The sequence below is a fragment of the Bufo gargarizans genome, chromosome 4 (genome assembly GCF_014858855.1).
Source record: "Bufo gargarizans isolate SCDJY-AF-19 chromosome 4, ASM1485885v1, whole genome shotgun sequence".
Classification (NCBI taxonomy): domain Eukaryota; kingdom Metazoa; phylum Chordata; class Amphibia; order Anura; family Bufonidae; genus Bufo; species Bufo gargarizans.
Genome location: NC_058083.1, coordinates 465,918,194 through 465,939,359, shown reverse-complemented (window position 1 = coordinate 465,939,359; position 21,166 = coordinate 465,918,194).

Below are 21,166 nucleotides of genomic sequence, written 5' to 3'. Positions count from 1 at the left end.
GATGGGCGCAGCTTGCCCCTGATGTAGTATATGGCCAAAAAATGAACAGACTATTGCTGGTTAAATGCACTTGGTGTCACAGCTTGACCAACCACACTACTGAGGGTTAAATGCACTTGGTGACGGGCGCAGCTTGCCCCTGATTTAGTATATGGCCAAAAAATGAACAGACTATTGCTGGTTAAATGCACTTGGTGTGATAGCTTGACCAACCACACTACTGAGGGTTAAATGCACTTGGTGTGACAGCTTCACCCTGATGTAGGCTTTAGCCAAAAAACAACCACACCATTGAGGGTTAAATGCACTTGGTCGCAGCTTGTGCTGGCGCACCACAAGACACAAAATGGCCGCCGATCACCCCAGAAAAATGTGACTGACAAACGGTCTGGGCAGCCTAAAAACAGTGAGCAATTGAGGATCAGCAGCTCAATGATCCACAGCTGCAGATCGATCAGTTAATCAAGTCCTTTGGAGGAGTTAATCTGCCTAATCTCGCCCTACTGTCGCAGCCGCAACCTCTCCCTACGCTAATCAGAGCAGAGTGACGGGCGGCGCTATGTGACTCCAGCTTAAATAGAGGCTGGGTCACATGGTGCTCTGGCCAATCACAGCCATGCCAATAGTAGGCATGGCTGTGATGGCCTCTTGGGGCAAGTAGTATGACGCTTGTTGATTGGCTGCTTAGCAGCCTTTCAAAAAGCGCCAAGAAAGCGTCACAAAAGCGCGAAGAAAGCGACGAACACCGAACCCGAACCCGGACTTTTACGAAAATGTCCGGGTTCGGGTCCGTGTCACGGACACCCCAAAATTCGGTACGAACCCGAACTATACAGTTCGAGTTCGCTCATCCCTACCTGTCATGTTTCCTGAGGTTCTACAATGCCCAGACAGTAGAAAACCCCCACAAATGACCCCATTTCGGAAAGTAGACACCCTAAGGTATTCGCTGATGGGAATAGTGAGTTCATAGAACTTTTTATTTTTTGTCACAAGTTAGCGGAAAATGATGATTATTTTTTTTTCCTTACAAAGTCTCATATTCCACTAACTTGTGACAAAAAATGAAAACTTCCATGAACTCACTATGCCCAGCATGAAATACCTTGGGGTGTCTTCTTTCCAAAATGGGGTCACTTGTGGGGTAGTTATACTGCCCTGGAATTTTAGGGGCCCAAATGCGTGTGAAGTAGTTTGCAATCAAAATGTGTAAAAAATGGCCTGTGAAATCCAAAAGGTGCTCTTTGGAATGTGGGCCCCTTTGCCCACCTAGGCTGCAAAAAAGTGTCACACATGTGGTATCGCCGTACTCAGGAGAAGTTGGGGAATGTGTTTTGGGGTGTCATTTTACATATACCCTTGCTGGGTGAGAGAAATATCTTGGTCAAATGCCAACTTTGTATAAAAAAAAGGTGAAAAGTTGTCTTTTGCCGAGATATTTCTCCTCACCCAGCATGGGTATATGTAAAATGACACCACAAAACATATTCCCCAACTTCTCCTGAGTACAGCGATACCACATGTGTGACACTTTTTTGCAGCTTAGGCGGGCAAAGGGGCCCACATTCCAAAAAGCACCTTTTGGATTTCACAGGGCATTTTTTACACATTTTGATTTCAAACTACTTCGCACGCATTTGGGCCCCTAAAATGCCAGGGCAGTATAACTACCCCACAAGTGACCCAATTTTGAAAAGAAGACACCCCAAGGTATTTCGTGATGGGCATAGTGAGTTCATGGAAGTTTTTATTTTTTGTCACAAGTTAGTGGAATATGAGACTTTGTAATAAAAAAAATAAAAAAAATAAAAATCATCATTTTCCGCTAACTTGTGACAAAAAAAAAAAATTCTAGGAGCTCACCATGCCCCTCACGGAATAGCTTGAGGTGTCTTCTTTCCAAAATGGGGTCACTTGTGGGGTAAAAAAATCATCATTTTCCGCTAACTTGTGACAAAAAATAAAAAGTTCTATGAACTCACTATGCCCATCAGCGAATACCTTAGGGTGTCTACTTTCCAAAATGGGGTCACTTGTGGGGTAGTTATACTGCCCTGGCATTTTAGGGGCCCAAATGCGTGCGAAGTAGTTTGAAATCAAAATGCGTAAAAAATGCCCTGTGAATTCCAAAAGGTGCTTTTTGGAATGTGGGCCCCTTTGCCCACCTAAGCTGCAAAAAAGTGTCACACATGTGGTATCGCCGTACTCAGGAGAAGTTGGGGAATATGTTTTGGGGTGTCATTTTACATATACCCATGCTGGGTGAGGAGAAATATCTCGGCAAAATACAACTTTTCACCTTTTTTTTATATAAAGTTGGCATTTGACCAAGATATTTCTCTCACCCAGCATGGGTATATGTAAAATGACACCCCAAAACACATTCCCCAACTTCTTCTGAGTACGGCGATACCACATGTGTGACACTTTTTTGCAGCCTAGGTGGGCAAAGTAGTTTGAAATCAAAATCTGTAAAAAATGGCCTGTGAAATCCGAAAGGTGCTCTTTGGAATGTGGGCTCCTTTTCCCACCTAGGTGGCAAAAAAGTGTCACACATGTGGTATCGCCGTACTCAGGAGAAGTTGGGGAATGTGTTTTGGGGTGTCATGTTACATATAGCCATGCTGGGTGAGATAAATATCTTGGTCAATTGCCAACTTTGTATAAAAAAATGGGAAAAGTTGTCTTTTGCCGAGATATTTCGCTCACCCAGCAAGGGTATATGTAAAATGACACCCCAAAACACATTCCCCAACTTCTCCTGAGTACGGCGATACCACATGTGTGACACCTTTTTGCCGCCTAGGTGGGCAAAGGGGCCCACTTTCCAAAGAGCACCTTTCGGATTTCACAGGCCATTTTTTACAGATTTTGATTGCAAACTACTTCACAGGCATTTGGGCCCCTAAAATGCTAGGGCAGTATAACTACCCCACAAGTGACCCATTTTGGAAAGAAGACACCCCAAGGTATTCCGTGAGGGGCATGGCGAGTTCCTAGAATTTTTTATTTTTTGTCACAAGTTAGTGGAATATGAGACTTTGTAATAAAAAAAATAAAAATCATCATTTTCCGCTAACTTGTGACAAAAAATAAAAAATTCTAGGAGCTCACCATGCCCCTCACGGAATAGCTTGAGGTGTCTTCTTTCCAAAATGGGGTCACTTGTGGGGAAGTTATACTGCCCTGGCATTTTAGGGGCCCATATGCGTGAGAAGTAGTTTGAAATCAAAATCTGTAAAAAATGCCTTGTGAAATCCTAAAGGTGCTCCTTGGAATGTGGGCCCATTTTCCCACCTAAGCTGCAAAAAAGTGTCACACATGTGGTATCGCCGTACTCAGGAGAAGTTGGGGAATGTGTTTTGGGGTGTCATTTTACATATACCCATGCTGGGTGAGCGAAATATCTCGGCAAAAGACAACTTTTCCCATTTTTTTATACAAAGGTGGCATTTGACCAAGATATTTCTCTCACCCAGCATGGGTATATGTAAAATGACACCCCAAAACACATTCCCCAACTTCTCCTGAGTACGGCGATACCACATGTGTGACACTTTTTTGCAGCCTAGATGTGCAAAGGTGCCCAAATTCCTTTTAGGAGGGCATTTTTAGACATTTGGATCCCAGACTTCTTCTCACGCTTTAGGGCCCCTAAAAAGCCAGGGCAGTATAAATACCCCACATGTGACCCCATTTTGGAAAGAAGACACCCCAAGGTATTCAATGAGGGGCCTGGCGAGTTCATAGAATTTTTTTTTGGTGGGCATAAGTTAGCGGAAATTGATTTTATTTTAATTTTTTCTCACAAAGTCTCACTTTCCGCTAACTTGGGACAAAAGTTTCAATCTTTCATGGACTCAATATGCCCCATCAGCGAATACCTTGGGGTGTCTTCTTTCCAAAATGGGGTCATTTGTGGGATGTTTGTACTGCCCTGGCATTTGAGGGTCTCCGCAATCATTACATGTATGGCCAGCATTAGGAGTTTCTGCTATTCTCCTTATATTGAGCATACAGGTAATGAGATTTTTTTTTCCGTTCAGCCTCTGGGCTGAAAGAAAAAAATGAACGGCATAGATTTCTTCATTCACATCGATCAATGTGGATGAAAAAAATCTCTGCCCCAAAAAAAAAGGAGGGAGTGGAAAGGCGTCTGCCAGGACATAGGAGCTCTGCCCAACATCCATACCCACTTAGCTGGTATGCCCTGGCAAACCCGATTTCTCCATTCACATCAATCGATGTGGAGGAATATATCATTGCCGGGATTTTTTTTTTTATATACAAAGTGTTTGCCAAAGCATATGAACACCGCCGCCTCCTCAGCTTATATGCCTAGGCAAACGTATCTTTTACTGCAGAGGAGAAATCTCGTCTTGCAGCGCCGCATACACCGACTTTTGTGTAATCTGACAGCAGCGCAATGCTTCTGTCAGAATGCACATCAGTGCTGCAGCTAGTCGATCGGTTGGTCCACCTGGAAGGTAAACAAAAACTAAACAAAAAAGAAAAAACCAGGCCGCAACGCAATCAATTTTATTAACTTTATAATAACCTTTGAACAGAACATATAAACTTTATTTAACTTTCGGAACTGAACGTTAACTTTTTTGCTTACTGGTGTTTTTTTTTTTTTTTTACCTTTATAGGACAAACCTCTCCTTCCCCATGGCACAATGTGCAAAGCGCAAATCGCCCAAAGATGTGGCGAGGTGCGTTATGCACTTTGTCCCAGGTGAAAGGAGAGGTTTGCAGCAGCTGTGTGTGAATGGGCCCTAATAGCCCTGTGTGCCTGTCCTGTGAGATGTGATCCCTATGGTAAGTGTACCTGTGTGTGGTACTTCCGGAAACACTCCCCTAAGAATAGGGCAGGGTGGTCAGGGCAGTCAGGACAGAAATAGCGGGTGTCATGCCTTATTCCACTCCTGCTACAGACACGACATCTTTTTCGGGGTGACGGTTGGGTTGAGGTACCAGCAACGACATTGGGGAAATGTCGCTCGTGTAGACGGCTAACTACACTGGTGGATGGGGCCATGGAACCTCCTGGATACAGGAGGTTCTTGATGATCTCTTCCTGAAATTTGAGGAAGGATCCTGTTCTCCCAGCCTTACTGTAGAGAACAAAACTATTATACAGAGCCATTTTAATTAAATATACAGACACCTTCTTATACCAGCGTCCGGTGCGTCGGGAAACTAAATACGTAGACAACATCTGGTCATTGAAGTCCACCCCTCCCATGTGAAGGTTATAGTCGTGGACTGAGAGGGGCTTTTCAATGACTCTGGTTGCTCGCTCAATTTGGATTGTCGTGTCTGCGTGAATGGAGGAGAGCATGTAAACGTCACGCTTGTCTCTCCATTTCACCGTGAGCAGTTCTTGGTCACACAAGGCAGCCCTCTCCCCCCTTGCAAGACGGGTGGTAACAAGCCGTTGGGGGAAGCCCGCGTGAATTAGTGCCACAGCAGCCAATTTGTTCTAGAAACAAATGCCTGAAGAGGGCCACACTTGTGTAGAAATTGTCCACATAAAGATGGTATCCCTTGCCAAATAAGGGTGACACCAAGTCCCAGACTGTCTTCCCACTGCTCCCCAGGTAGTCAGGGCAACCGACCGGTTCCAGGGTCTGATCTTTTCCATCATAGATCCGAAATTTGTGGGTATAACCTGTGGCCCTTTCACAGAGCTTATACAATTTAACCCCATACCGGGCGCGCTTGCTTGAGATGTATTGTTTGAAGCCAAGGCGCCCGGTAAAATGTATTAGGGACTTGTCTACGCAGATGTTTTGCTCAGGGGTATACAAATCTGCAAATTTCTGGTTGAAGTGGTCTATGAGGGGCCGAATTTTGTGGAGCCAGTCAAAAGCTGGGTGGCCTCTGGGACGGGAGGTGGTGTTGTCGCTAAAGTGCAGGAAACGCAAGATGGTCTCAAATCGTGTCCTGGACATAGCAGCAGAGAACATGGGCATGTGATGAATTGGGTTTGTGGACCAATATGACCGCAATTCATGCTTTTTGGTTAGACCCATGTTGAGGAGAAGGCCCAGAAAAATTTTAATTTCGGAAACTTGGACTGGTTTCCACCGGAAAGCTTAATGGGTTGGCGGATATAAATTGAGTGGCATACCGATTTGTTTCTGCCACAACTAAGTCCAAGAGCTCCGCAGTCAAGAACAGCTCAAAAAATCCCAGGGCCGAACCGATCTGAGCTGTCTCAACCCGAACTCCAGACTGGGCGGTGAAAGGTGGAACTACAGGTGCGGCTGAAGTTGGGGACTGCCAATCAGGGTTTGCCAGCACCTCAGGGATTCTAGGGGCTCTACGGGCCTGTCTGTACGGTGGCTGCGACGGGGTAACTACTGCACATGCCACCGTACCAGCTTCAACTGCCCTTCTGGTGCTCGCCACTTCACCATGTTGTACGGCAGTGCTGGTACTAGGTCCAGAATGGGCTGCGCTGCTGGTGTATGCCTCACCACGTAATCCGACAGCGCCAGCCCCACTCTGCTGCCCTTGAAGCGGATCCTGCGCAACCTGTGGTCTAGCGACACGGGGCCGGGTACGCCTGGTGCTATCAGGGACCTCAACCTCGTCCGAACTTTGAGTCAGACTGTCACTGCTTTCTACAGGTTCATATTCTGAGGCCTGTAGGCCTCTTCAGAAGAATACCCCCTGTTTGACATTTGGGCTACTAAATTTAGGGGTATTCCCTGAGACTACCCAAGAAATAAAGCAAGACTGTCTTACAAATGGGAGGCTAGCGAAGTACCGGAGGCCGCTGCGGTTGATAAAAAATATAAACACTGATTTATCGCCGCAGCGCTTGTAAAGTGATTGTGCAGTGATCAAAGAAAAAAAAAATTTGGGTCACTGCGGCGGGGCGGGCGTGGGTGAACGCACGTGTGGGCGACCGATCAGGCCTGATCGGGCAAACACTGCATTTTGGGTGGAGGGCGAACTAAGGTGACACTAATACTATTATAGATCTGACTGTGATCAGTTTTAATCACTTACAGATACTATAAAAGTACAAATGCTGATTAGCGATACGCTAATCAGCGAATAAGTGACTGTGGTGCGGTGGGCTGGGCGCTAAACGATCGCTAAACTACCTAACCAAGGGGCCTAAACTAACCTAAAACCTAACAGTCAATACCAGTGGGAAAAAAAAAGTGACAGTTTACACTGATCACTTTTTTCCTTTTCACTAGGTGATTGACAGGGGCAAGAAGGGGTGATCAAGGGGTTAATTGGGGTGCAGGGGGGGTGATCTGGGGCTAAGGTGTAGTGTTTGGTGTACTTACTGTGATGCCTGCTCCTCTGCTGAGACCAACCGACCAAAAGGACCAGCAGAGGAGCAGGGAAGCCATTTAACACATTATATTTACAAATATAATGTGTTAAATAGCTTCTGATTTGGCTGCCTGGCTGGCAGGCTGGTGACGAAATGGTTCTTCAACTTTTGCCCGCCCGCGATGCGCATGTGCGGGCCGGCTCAGACCGAAATCTCGCGTCTCGCGAGATGACGCACAGATGCGTCCAGGAGGAATGAATCGACCACCTCCCGGACGCATCCGTGCGTTAGGCGGTCGGGAGGTAGTTAAGGCTACTTTCACTTATGCAACACAGCATAATATCCAGCTAGGCCAGATCCAGAGAACTCCAGCAGGTTGTTCTCTGCTGTTGTGTGGATCCATCATGGACGGATCAGTTCAGATAATACAACCGTCTGCATCTGTTCAGAACGGATCCGTTTGGATTATCTTTAACATAGCCAAGATGGATCTGTCTTGAACACCATTGAAAGTCAATGGAGGACGGATCCGTTTTCTGTTGTTCCAGATTTTGTCAGTGAAAACGGATCCGTCCCCGTTGACTTACATTGTGTGCCAGGCCGGATCCGTTTGGCTCAGTTTCATCAGACGGACACCAAAACGCTGCAAGTAGTGTTATGGTGTCCGTCTCCAAAGCGGAATGGAGACGGAACTGATGCATTCTGAGCGGATCCTTTTCCATTCAGAATGCATTAGAGCAAAAACTGATCCGTTTTGAACCGCTTGTGAGAGCCCTGAATGGATCTCACAAATGGAAAGCCAAAACATGAGTGTGAAAGTAGCCTTAAAGTATTTATTCTAAATGCCAGGATTCGGATAGACAAAAACTGTTAAGTGGAGCGATTTTTGTCCGGATGAATCCCGGCATTTATTCCAGGGAGCGGCCGGATCCCCGCCAGTTCCCATTATAGCCAGTGGGCTCCGGCGGTGAATGGCTGTATTCGGCTGGGCCAGATCCGGAGAACTCCTGGCAGGCTGTATCCAGCTGTGCCGCATATGTGAAACTACTGTAGCCTAAGAGTAAGCAGATGGCATTTGAATGTGCACTTATGCTTGCTCTGTGGCTCCCCAGAATGTTTACAAGCCTAATGGATGCAAGCAAAAGAACGTTTACTTTCCCTAATTATTTCTAAGGGGAGGGTGAAGGAACAAGCATGTGATTATCCGCATTTAAAACTAATCGCATAGGACCTTTATATTGTGCCATGAAAACTGTATGAAGTGCTTGCAAGTTTAAAATGATAAAAGAACTCTGCAGAATTATTAGGAAACTGGAGGAGCATCAAACGCCTGGAAATAAAGCGACAAGTCGCTTTCTGAAAATGAGTAACTTATGTATTGGCAGTCGTGTCGCTTGCACGCTTCATAGCTCTGTGATCTGTAACAAAAACATCCCAGGATAAAGGACCTTAAAGGGATTCTGTCACCTCCCCTAACCCAAAAAACGATTTTAAAGCAGCCATGCAGCACAGCTTACCTTGATTAGGCTGTGCTCTTTTATCTTGTAATCCGTCCAGCAGTTTCTGCAAAAAACGAGTTTTATTGATATGCAAATGTGTCCTGAAGGTGCCCAGAGGGGCGTTTTGTTCCCCTTAGAGAGCCCAGTACCGCCCCTCTTACAGTGCCCAGCCCGCCTTCCTTGCACTGTCTAACCGCCCCCAGCCTGCCACAGCCTCTCCTCCCTCTCCTCCCCCTCCGTCACGGCCGAATGAACTCTCGCACAGGCGCAGTACCCACTGAGGGCTGCGCCTGTGCGATCAGCAGGAGACTGAGGGCAGGAGCTTCATCCTCGTCACTGGGCATGCGCCGAGCCCAGTGACATCCGATGCTCGCTCTTCCCTGCTGACTGAGGGAAGAGCGAGCATCGGACGTCACTGGGCTCGGCGCATGCCCAGTGACGAGGATGAAGCTCCTGCCCTCAGTCTCCTGCTGATCGCACAGGCGCAGCCCTCAGTGGGTACTGCGCCTGTGCGAGAGTTCGTTCGGCCGTGAGGGAGGGGGAGGAGAGGGAGGAGAGGCTGTGGCAGGCTGGGGGCGGATAGACAGTGCAAGGAAGGCGGGCTGGGCACTGTAAGAGGGGCGGTACTGGGCTCTCTAAGGGGAACAAAACGCCCCTCTGGGCACCTTCAGGACACATTTGCATATCAATAAAACTCGTTTTTTGCAGAAACTGCTGGACGGATTACAAGATAAAAGAGCACAGCCTAATCAAGGTAAGCTGTGCTGCATGGCTGCTTTAAAATCGTTTTTTGGGTTAGGGGAGGTGACAGAATCCCTTTAAAGGGCATCTGTCAGCAGTTTTGTACCTATGACACTGTCTGACCTGTTACATATGCGCTTGGCAGCTGAAGGCATCTGTGTTGGTCCCATGTTCATACGTGCCCGCATTGCTGAGAAAAATGATATTTTAATATATGCAAATGAGCCTCTAGGACCAACGGCGGAGTTACCATTGCAGAAAGAGCTGAGCCCATTGCTCCCGGAGGCTCATTTGCATAAATTAAATTTGCTTAATTTTTTTTTGCCATCAATGCGGGCACATGTGAACATGGGGCCAACACAGATGCCTTCAGCTGCCAAGCGCACATGTCACAGGTCATAGGTACAAATCTGCTGACAGATGTCATGTAACTTTGATGCGGGGGGCATTGCACACCATACTGAAGAACTATTTTCTATGGAGAGCAGTACCACTTTCTAAGATACTCTTTAAAACCCTAACTGTGGAAATTAGCCTAACAAACGCCAAGCCCCTAATTCCTTACCTGAGCACTCTGGTTCAGTGTCCCTTGCTGTCCATGGCTACTAAACTAAAGGCATAAAGCGCATGTGCAGACACAAGTGATTCCCTGCATCTCTCTGTACCTGCGCTGAATACTTTTAGCAGACGCCCCGTAGAGAATGCGTCCGGGACAGCAATCATGTCAGTAAATAACCTGACAGTTGCCATCTTGATTGCCTTGGACATGGTGGCTGTTTAAAGACTGTTTACATGAGCAGAGGGGCTCAGATAAGAAATTAGGGGGGACTGGCATATTGTTCTCTGATCTTGATTCCCCCTGTGCTGCTGGAGGATGGGCCAAATTTATGCACAGGCGCACGCCTCTCATATATTTGGCGCATCTTCCAGCTGTGCCATGCTACATACTTAAATCTATGGCAGCCTCCGAGGTGCCGTAGATTTAAGTCTTTCTTTATGCCAAAAACTGGCTTCAAGAAAGAATAATGAGGCGGGCTTTCAGCGCCGTCCACTTCCCACCCACAGCAGGGCCCTATTTATCGCCACTTCTGAAAAGCGGCGTGAAGGGGGAAAAGTACCACATTTTACCACACAAATGGCGCGCAACAAAATGTGCAACCTATTTACGCCACAAAAGTGATGTATATAGGTTAGTAAATGTCCCCCTAAGTTTTTTCTATAAGTCAAAGATATGTTAGAAGTGTCCTCCATCATGTATATCCAATTTATGCCTTTGACATTTGTCACTGTGTAGCCATTCCATGGTATAATTTGTCCACAATGCAAAAAAGTCCATGTGCCATGCAGCATACATTTATTATTGCAGTGGCTGACTGTATAATAAACTGCAGTCTGCTGCTCTTTCCTATACAGTGAAATAAGAGAAAAGGTTCCAGAGCCATACAGTACACTTCAACACAGGCCAAAAAGACACTCTATTAGCCACCGTTAGGTGAATGGGTGCCTATGGCTATGTTCAGTGCATATGCCAAACATGCTCACAAGAATATATTGTGAACAGAGCCTTACAGTTCACATTAGATGCATCTGCTGTCAGGACTGCAGGATATATTTGTGACTAGCACCAGGGCCGGTTCTAGGTGAAATGGGGTCCTGGGGCGAAAAACAATAAGGGCCCCCCCCATGACACTTGATGACTTTTACAGAAGAAACTGTATATTGTGGGGCACAGTGTAGGCTATATGTGTAAAACATAAACATATTTCATATGAAAACTTACAATTACTTGGCTCGGCCCTTGGGGATTTCGGACGCCACTTCAACACTTTGGCCGGGGGCTTGTGGAGCTGATGTGTTTTATCCTAATGAGAAAGATTTCATAATAAGGATTTGGAGAAGGGGCAGAGGAAAAGCAGAGCAGGGAGAGGCTGGTGCTGCTACTAGGGGGCTCATACCATGGGGGAGTACTAAAGCCCACCATAATGCTCCCCCCCATTAGAAATAATTATCCTTATAATGTGCAAAAATACCCCCTTGTAATGCCCCCAGTTGAGCTAATGTCTCCATTGTGCCCCCATAATGTGCCAGTATAAAATACCCCTATATAGTGACCCCAGTAAATGCCCCCAGAGTGTTTCTCTCCCCCCTCCCTCCTAGTGCCCCCCCATAATGTACCAGTATAAAATGCCCCATATATAGTGCCCCAGTAGATGCCCTCAGTGTCCCCCATAATTTGTAAGTATAAAATACCCCTTCTCAGTGCCCCCGTAGATGACCCCATAGTAGTCCTCTCCCCCTTCCCCATAGTACCCACCATAATGTGTCCCAGTATAAAGTGCCGCTATACAAAGCCCCCATATAAAATAACCGTTCTTTGTGGCCTCAGTAGATGCCCCCATAGATGTCCCCCAATAATGTGCCCGTAAAATGTGCCCTCATAGATTCCCCCCAATCATGTGCCAGTAATAAGAGCCCCCCCACCATCATGTGTCAGTAACAAGAGCCTCCCCCATATCATGTGCAAGTAGCCACCAGTATTATTACCACTTATACTTACCTCCTTGGCAGCGATGCGATGCAGGCCTCTTCCGGCCTGTGTCCCGCTCTGTACGGCTTAGGGCTCAGGCGGCCTAGTGCCTGCAGCCTATCAGAGGAAGGGGAAGGGACACACTTCTCCCTCCCCTGCCCTGCTGCACAGCCATCTGTATCGCTGTCCTGAGGACGGCGTTACAGATGACTGGAGATGAGCGCTTCCACAATGGAAGCGCTCATCTCCATGTGACACTGACTGTCCTGCCTATAGTTAGTTGCGGCCCGGCGCGGGGGGGGGTCCCTAAGGACTCGGGGGCCCTTGGGCAATTTCCCCCCTTGCCTCTATGGAAGCGCCGGCCTGACTAGCACTATTCATAGCTGGGTTTTTTAGGCTTATGTTTATGGTAACCATCTAGAGAAGAACATCTGTGGTAGGAGATCTGGGTGGCAGATGTGGCTGGAATTCTTTTGTGGCTGGGGTCTTACGCTTAGGAACATGGGGGTCAAATAAGAGGTAACACCAGGGGTGGATTGGCAATAGACCTTACAGGGAATTTTCCCGGTGGGCCGATGCCTAGGGGGCTGCCTAAACCCTTCTCACAGCCAGTGGAAGTTTTTGGTAATGTATTTTGAGCTGCTGGCAGTATTTTGTGATGGACTGTGGTATTTAGTTCTGTTGGGGTGGTATAATGTGCCACAATATGGTATTGCTGGCCCTGCTTTCCATCAATTTGGACCCAGCTACAAAATGGGGCCACTTTTTGTATTTTTTCCAAGGCCAGTTTAAGTTTCCAGTCCGCCCTGGGTAACACAAGGGATTCTTACCGCCGTGAGGGGCAGATATTGATCACTTTGTTGGTACTACTGGAGATAAGGGGAAAAACTAGATGAGTGGAGTGGAAAAAAGCAGTTGAGTATGCGGGGTCAAGCAAGGAACACTGGAAAGAAGGCCTGTGGTTGGCATTATAGGCACATTTATGACTGAGTCTTCGAGGGACATGTGAAGGACGATATATGGTTTGCAGGAGAGGCAGGTCTTCTAGGCCAATCTAATTGACTTAAGGTGCATTTAGATGATCCATTGAGCAGTCGATTGTCGGGAAGTAGGCGTTTCTTCCTGACAATTGGCTGCTGATTAAAGGGGTTGTGAACCCGGACATACCCTTATTTTCACCTAGGCAGCCCCACTGAGGCTAGCATCGGAGAATCTCATGCTCCGATGTGCTCCCTTGCCCTGCGCTAAATTGCGCAGGGCACGGGCTCTTTTGTTTTCAATAACACACGGCCAGGCGGAAACGTCCGCCCAGCAGTGTGTTCGGTGACGTCACTGGCTCTGATGGGCGGGCTTTAGCGCTGCCTTAGCCATTTTACTGGCTAGGGCAGCGCTACATCCCGCCCATCAGTGCCGGTGATGTCACCGGGGTTCCTGGCAGCCCCATAGAGAGCCCGCTACGTCACCGGATCTCCAAAAATTGCCTTTGGCCTGCGCCATTTAGCGCAGGGCAAAGGAGAGCATCGGAGCATGAACTGCTCCGATGCTCCTGTGAGGGGGGCTGCCGGGGGTGAAAAATGGAGGTATGTCCGGGTTCATCTCTGAACCCGGACAACCCCTTTAAGTGGAGGTGAAGCCCGGCATTTACATGCAGCGATCACCTCCACTGTATGAGAATGAGTGATGGATACAGCTATCGCTCATCCTCTTTCAAAAATATTGTTCCTAGGTGATGTTTAAAAAGCAGGAACTGCTGCCTGGGGATTTAGGTGTCCGCACTTCAGATCATTTCACCTGACGAACAAGCATTTAGCTCGTTCATTGGGTGATCTGTGGCAACTTTAGACGGGCAGATTGTCAGGAAGGAGCTTTCTTAGGAATGTTTGTTCTCAATTATCAGCCCATGTAAATCCAGCTTTACTCGCAGGTATACTGAGGCCAACAAAAAAGCAAATCTTTAAGTGTGGGGACAGATAATAATCTTGTGCTGCTTCTAATGAAATGAAAAAGAGAAATCCAGATGACGAGGAAAGTGAAACTGAGTATGGAAGAGAAGAGGGGAGAGGCACCATATCATGTAATGAAAAGAGCTGGGCAGCCAAAGAAGGAAGGAAAACAGGACGATGAGCTTTCCAGAATTCACTCTCTGCTGTCAGTGGTCGTGGCAGAAAGAGGCCCCTTTTCATATTTTGCTTTGGGGCCCTACGTCTACTTCTTAAGCATCTGCCAGTAAATATTACTCCAGTTTGCAGATAGATAAACGCACCTGAAAACCATTTCTTAGGATTTGTAAAGATTTAGTCCATATATCAGCAGTCCTCCACTACGGCTTTCACACATGGTCATGAACAGGTGATTAATCAGCGAATGCGCCAGGTTCTGAGAGAGAAACATCCAGCACATATTGTTCTCCATCTGTTTAGTATTACGTATTCCTAAAATGCCAGCGATCTCAAAACATTTGATTTCTTTTTCTCTGAAACTGATAACAGCCTGCCAGTTGGATGCACACAAAAAAGGCAGAACATCTATCTAGTGCCAGCAGACCATCAGCTCCACACGAATACAAGTAGTGCAAAGACTAGAGCCACATTTTTAGGCAAGTTAAGCAGCGCAACAATGAAAATATTTGTCTTAGTTACTGAGTGTTCCCCATCCTCTGCCCAAACATCTTGGTAAGGAAATATCTGAGTACAAACAAGTGGTGATCTGGCAGAAATGTTCTTTTTTGGTGAAGGCCAAAATTATAGCTGCTGCACCAATACCACTGGTCTAAATAGTTCGAAAAAGTATCGATTGATTGATAGAGGGGTGGCCTTAGGTTCATCTGTAAGTCATATAGATGGTGCCTACCTTCAAAGTATTTCCTTCAGTGTTAGGTTCTCCATTGAGGCACAATTATTACATGACAACTCCATCTACTGGAGGTCTGATTATGTCATGTATATCTTCATACTTACTTGCACTCTGATGCTGTGCTCCAACAAACTCGCCATAAAATGCATTGAGAGGACTCCTAAGCGTGAGCTCTTAACGGGGTTGTTTCATCTGGGACTTTGATGGCATATTGCTAGGATAAGCTACCAAAGTCATATAGGTCTATCTCAAAAATGGTCCGACAAAAGAAATAGAGAGTGCACCATGCATCTGCCTGCTCTCTCTTTTTTTGTGGAAATTCTGAAAAAAGTTGAGCTAGCATGCTTGTCTATTTTTGGAAGTCCCATAGAAATGAATGGAGAGCACATCATAGTGCTTGGCTATTTTTGTAATTCCATAGAAATGAATGGACGATCGCTGCCCGCTCTCCACTTGGGACCCACACCTGACATCGGTGTCACATCCTAGCAATATGCCACCAATGTCTAAGATGGCAAAACACCTTTAATGGAGACGACTCCAGAAAGAGTCCTCTCTAAAGATTGTATGGCTGGTTTGCAGGAGCACAACATCAGAAAGCGAGTGATTATGAAGATACAAATGACATAATCGGACTCAGTGCCATCTATATTATATACTGCTTACTGTAGTGTGGAGGTTGTTTGGTAGCTGACATATTCCCTTTAAATAATGTATCAGTGACTCTTGCTTTGCTTCTTCTGTCATACTGGGTCTGAGCTGAAGTCTAAATAACCCCTAGACTGATCTGAGGTCTGATTAACAATTGGGGTCCGAGCTGAGGTCTGATCTTTGGTCTGATTAACATTGGGGGTTTGATCTGAAGTCTGATGAAATTTTTTTCTTTCTTATTTTCTTCCTCTAAATCCTATCAGTGATGGCTAACCTCCGGCCCTCCAGCTGTGGTGAAACTACGACTCCCAGCATGCTTCATTCATTTCTGTGGAGTTCTGAGAACAGCCAAGCAAGTTTGCATCTTGGGAGTTGTAGTTTTACCACAGCTGGAGTGCAGGAGGTTAGGCTAGGTCTACACAACAACATTTGTTGCGTGACATTTTGTTGCACTAATGTTGCGCGACAATTTTTATAATGGCAGTCTATGGTGTCGCACTGCAACATGCTGCGACTGCGACGCAACAGTCGCAGAAAAATCCATCTCGAATGGATTTTCTGCAACTGTTGCGTCGCAGTCGCAGCATGTTGCATGTTGAAGTGCGACACCATAGACTGCCATTATAAAAATTGTTGCGCGACATTAGTGCAACAAAATGTCGCGCGACAAATGTCGTCGTGTAGACCTAGCCTTAGCCATCACAGGCCTAGGTGCATCTTATGGGTAGGGGCATCTTTGGGTGAAAAATACAGGTGAAAAATATGGCAAAAAAATACGGTATATACTGTAAGTGGATATTAGCATACAGTACATAATTAGATTGCGACAGAAAAAAAGCAGCTATAGGTAACAAAGACCCCCGGAAAAGCTGTAGTCTGACCTATGTGTATGTAATCAGACCTTGTAATAGTCATTTGTAAAATGAAATGTAAGCACAATTAAGAATAAAGAAACACAGTTTTTGCTATACTGCATTTGCTGATTATGAAATCCTTGTCTTGTAACAGGATAAGGGGCTCATTTGCTGGTATCCGCTATGTGTGCATTTACTTAGTTTATCACAGATTAATTGGGCAATTTATTATATGGTCACACTGGCGTTATGTATGATTGGAAAAAAAGGAACACTACAGTACTGTTCAGCCAGGCGCCAGATGACGGCGTCTTATTAAAAAACATTTAGAGGAACAGCGCCCTCTTGTGTTAAAAGCAGTATAATGCGGCTTCTGATATTTGTCACTGATTTGAAGATATCCATAGAGATACCATAGTGACTACAACAGCACAGTTTTACATGGAGAGACGAAACTCTTCAGATTATTGTTTAGGTTATTGTTTTTTAATTTAATCTTTCATGGTAATTTTTACTACCTATTCTCTCCATTACTGACTATAGTAGATGGTGTTGGATGGGCAATTTCTAATTTGCAGTGCAGTTATACACAGTAGTTTTGTATTAGCAAACTTTACCACCAGGCAAATGCTTGGGATCACAGAAGTGTGGATTGGGGGGCGGGGGAGGGGGGGGGGGGGTGACACTCACAACTGATTGCTGGCCACAAGCAGTTAGCTGGAAAAACTGGCTAGAGGGTGGACATACCATCTGTGCCACCAGTTCAACTGCACAGAGGCTCAGGGGAGGCCTTGCCCACCATTGAGCAGGAGCAGAGGTACCCATGCTGCACTGCTAAGCTGAGAGTGAAGCTAACATTGGGTGGGGCTTGTTTGGGGTGGGGCTTAGCAGTACAACCGGGGACCCCTGACATAACTTTGCTTACTTACGGCAGACCCATCATTAGATATAGCCCCTTGTAAATAGGATTAATAATAGGGAGATATATGGAGTCATTATTGTGAAAAATCACAATATGAGTGGATGTCTCACAAGATCATGGGTTCAAATCTGTTTATCAATGGAGTTTGCATTACTTACATGGGTTTTCTCCTTACTTTAAGTGACTATTACAGCTTCTAAATAATAAAGTTTTAAGGACTTAAAATATAATTACTCATCCTCACCGATCTCCTGCCGCTGCTGTCCCTGTTCCTGCTTGTCTCCACTTCCTGGTCCAGAGTCAACACACTGGAAATGTCGGGAAAGGTCCGCTCAGCCAGTCACCAGCTGTAGAAGAGACACACCCAGGGCTGGACTGGCCTACTGGGATATCGGGAAAATTCTCTTTCGGCCGGTAGCCTTGACTGCCGCGCGGCCGGCCGCAGGCGACAGCAAAGAGGCTCCTTAGCAGGTGTAGGCGTGTAGCTGACTGCCGCAATGCCGTCTGTGCTGACAGCGAGGAGGCTCTTTGGCTGGTGTAGCTACTAGCTGACTGCTGCACGGCCGGCCGTGCTCATCATAAAGAGCAGGTCGGGGCAGCACAGGACCGCACAGTGTGCTTTATGACGCGACGTCATGCGTCATCAGCGCTGCTGCGTGAGTGGCACATCCGATGGCGCGTACCTTTAGTTCACACAGGAGCAGCTGCAGAGCACGGTTGCCATTCTGTTCAATGCTCACTGGCACTGCCTGCCATGAATGATTCCACGCTGCTGGTCCAGGCCATCCAGTGCTTGAAGAGCCAGCAGAATCAGCACTCAGCCCACTAGGCGCAAGGTTAGCACAGATGCCACTGCCCCAGGTACTTACAGGAGGACTATATATCGGAGTATAAATTAAATATGTACTAAGTTGGAATAACCTAGGCATCATCTGGATATCATTATAAACATAGAATGTGTCAGCAGATAAGAACCATTTGGCCCATCTAGTCTGCCCAATATACTGAATACTATGGATAGCCCCTGGCCCTATCTTATATGAAGAATAGCCTTATGCCTATCCCATGCATGCTTAAACTCCTCCACTGTATTTGCAGCTGCCACTTCTGCAGGAAGGCTACTCAATGCATCCACTACTCTCTCACTAAAGTAATACTATAGAAACATAGTACAGCTAACAGCTGGTATAAATTATAAATCTTTAATGGACCATGCTGGTATAACCTGGGTACCTCCTGTATACACTCACCTAAAGAATTATTAGGAACACCATACTAATACGGTGTTGGACCCCCTTTTGCCTTCAGAACTGCCTTAATTCTACGTGGCATTGATTCAACAAGGTGCTGATAGCATTCTTTAGAAATGTTAGCCCATATTGATAGGATAGCATCTTGCAGTTGATAGAGATTTGAGGGATGCACATCCAGGGCACGAAGCTCCCGTTCCACCACATCCCAAAGATACTCTATTGGGTTGAGATCTGGTGACTTTGGCGGCCATTTTAGTACAGTGAACTCATTGTCATGTTCAAAAAACCAATTTGAAATGATTCGAGCTTTGTGACATGGTGCATTATCCTGCTGGAAGTAGCCATCAGAGGATGGGTACATGGTGGTCATGAAGGGACGGACATGGTCAGAAACAATGCTCAGGTAGCCCGTGGCATTTAAACGATGGCCAATTGGCATTAAGGGGCCTAAAGTGTGCCCAGAAAACATCCCCCTTACCATTACACCAACACCACCAGCCTGCACAGTGGTAACAAGGCATGATGGATTCGGACTCTACTATTTGAATGTCTCAACAGAAATCGAGACTCATCAGACCAGGCAACATTTTTCCAGTCTTCAACAGTCCAATTTTGGTGAGCTTGTGCAAATTGTAGCCTCTTTTTCCTATTTGTAGTGGAGATGAGTGGTACCCGGTGGGGTCTTCTGCTGTTGTAGCCCATCCGCCTCAAGGTTGTGCGTGTTGTGGCTTCACAAATTCTTTGCTGCATACCTCGGTTGTAACGAGTGGTTATTTCAGTCAAAGTTGCTCTTCTATCAGCTTGAATCAGTCGGCCCATTCTCCTCTGACCTCTAGCATCAACAAGGCATTTTCGCCCACAGGACTGCCGCATACTGGATGTTTTTCCCTTTTCACACCATTCTTTGTAAACCCTAGAAATGGTTGTGCGTGAAAATCGCAGTAACTGAGAAGATTGTGAAATACCTTAGACCGGTCCGTCTGGCACCAACAACAATGCCACGCTCAAAATTGCTTAAATCACCTTTCTTTCCCATTCTGACATTCAGTTTGGAGTTCAGGAGATTGTCTTGACCAGGACCACAACCCTACATGCATTGAAGCAACTGCCATGTTATTGGTTGACTAGATAATCGCATTAATGTGAAATAGAACAGGTATTCCTAATAATTCTTTAGGTGAGTGTATAATGATATATGTACAGTTGGTATAACCTGGGTATCTCCTGTATATAATTATATATGTACAGCTGGTATAAGTTATACATCTTCTTGTATACAGTGATACTGATATGGAGCATGCTGGTATAACCTGTGCATCTCCTGTATATAATTATATATGTAGAGCCGATATAAGTTATACACTGTATACAAGAAGATGTATAACTTATACCAGCTCTACATATATAATTATATACAGGAGATACCCAGGTTATACCAGCATGGTCCATTCACTATATACAAGAAGATGTATAACTTATTCCAGCTCTACATATATAATTATATACAGAAGATGCCCAGGTTATACCAGCATGGTCCATGGTCACATGTATTTTTTTTTTTTTTTTTGCACTATTCATCAACTACTGGTTTTGTGTGTGTTGAGTAACTAATATCAAGTAAGAGCTTGAAACTGTGTCTTCCATTCTTTAAAGTAAAGTTATTTGATTATTCTTAGTTCTGACCCAATTGGATGGGATAATGGTCTACTGTAGTGTTTCCCTACCGGGATGCCTTCAGCTGTTGCAAAACTACATCTCCCAGCATGCCCTGACAGCCAAACGGTGTCTGGGCATGCTGAGAGTTGTAGTTTTGCAACAGCTGGAGGCATCCTGGTTGGGAAAAAGCTGGTCTACTGTGATAATATGAACAATGGGGGGGGGGGGTTCTACAAAAGAGCTATTGTGGGGCAAAGTTCATATTACTTTTATAAACAAATAAATTATGACGCAATGCTGTGGGGCTGGTATGCAACTTTTTCCAGGGCTGGTATTTATCCCCAGTCCGGTCCTTGACAGACCTCAGTCAGTGATTAGCTTAACAGACCTTTCCTTACATTTCCAGCTTGTCGAGTCAGGACCAGGAAGTGGAAATCCACTGGGTCAGGAACCGCATCTGAACGGCAACATTGGGGGATTGGCAAGGGTAAGTACGGCTTATTTCCAACCCTTTCTCCCTAACTGTATAATTAAAACATACACAAATTACTGATATACTTTACATGTTAATTCCTTATGATGTTTAAGAATTTTGCTGATTAAACAATTTTACATTTAGACATGAAGGGTGGAGAAAACATCATAACTGAGGGTCAGAGATTTTGAGGGCTCATGCACATAAACTTGCGGCCCATCAGTTTTTTTTGCGGCTCATATGCGGAATCATTCATTTCAATTCACTCTCTGTATGTGAGTCCCAATGTACTTCCATTTATTTTTGTCATCCAGTGTTAAGAAGGCCATACACATTCAATTACCATCGGTAGAATGATCGTTCGGCCGACAGCTATCTTTCTCGACTCCCTCCTGGCTCCCCCACATACCAACATGCAGGGGTGTAGCTAAA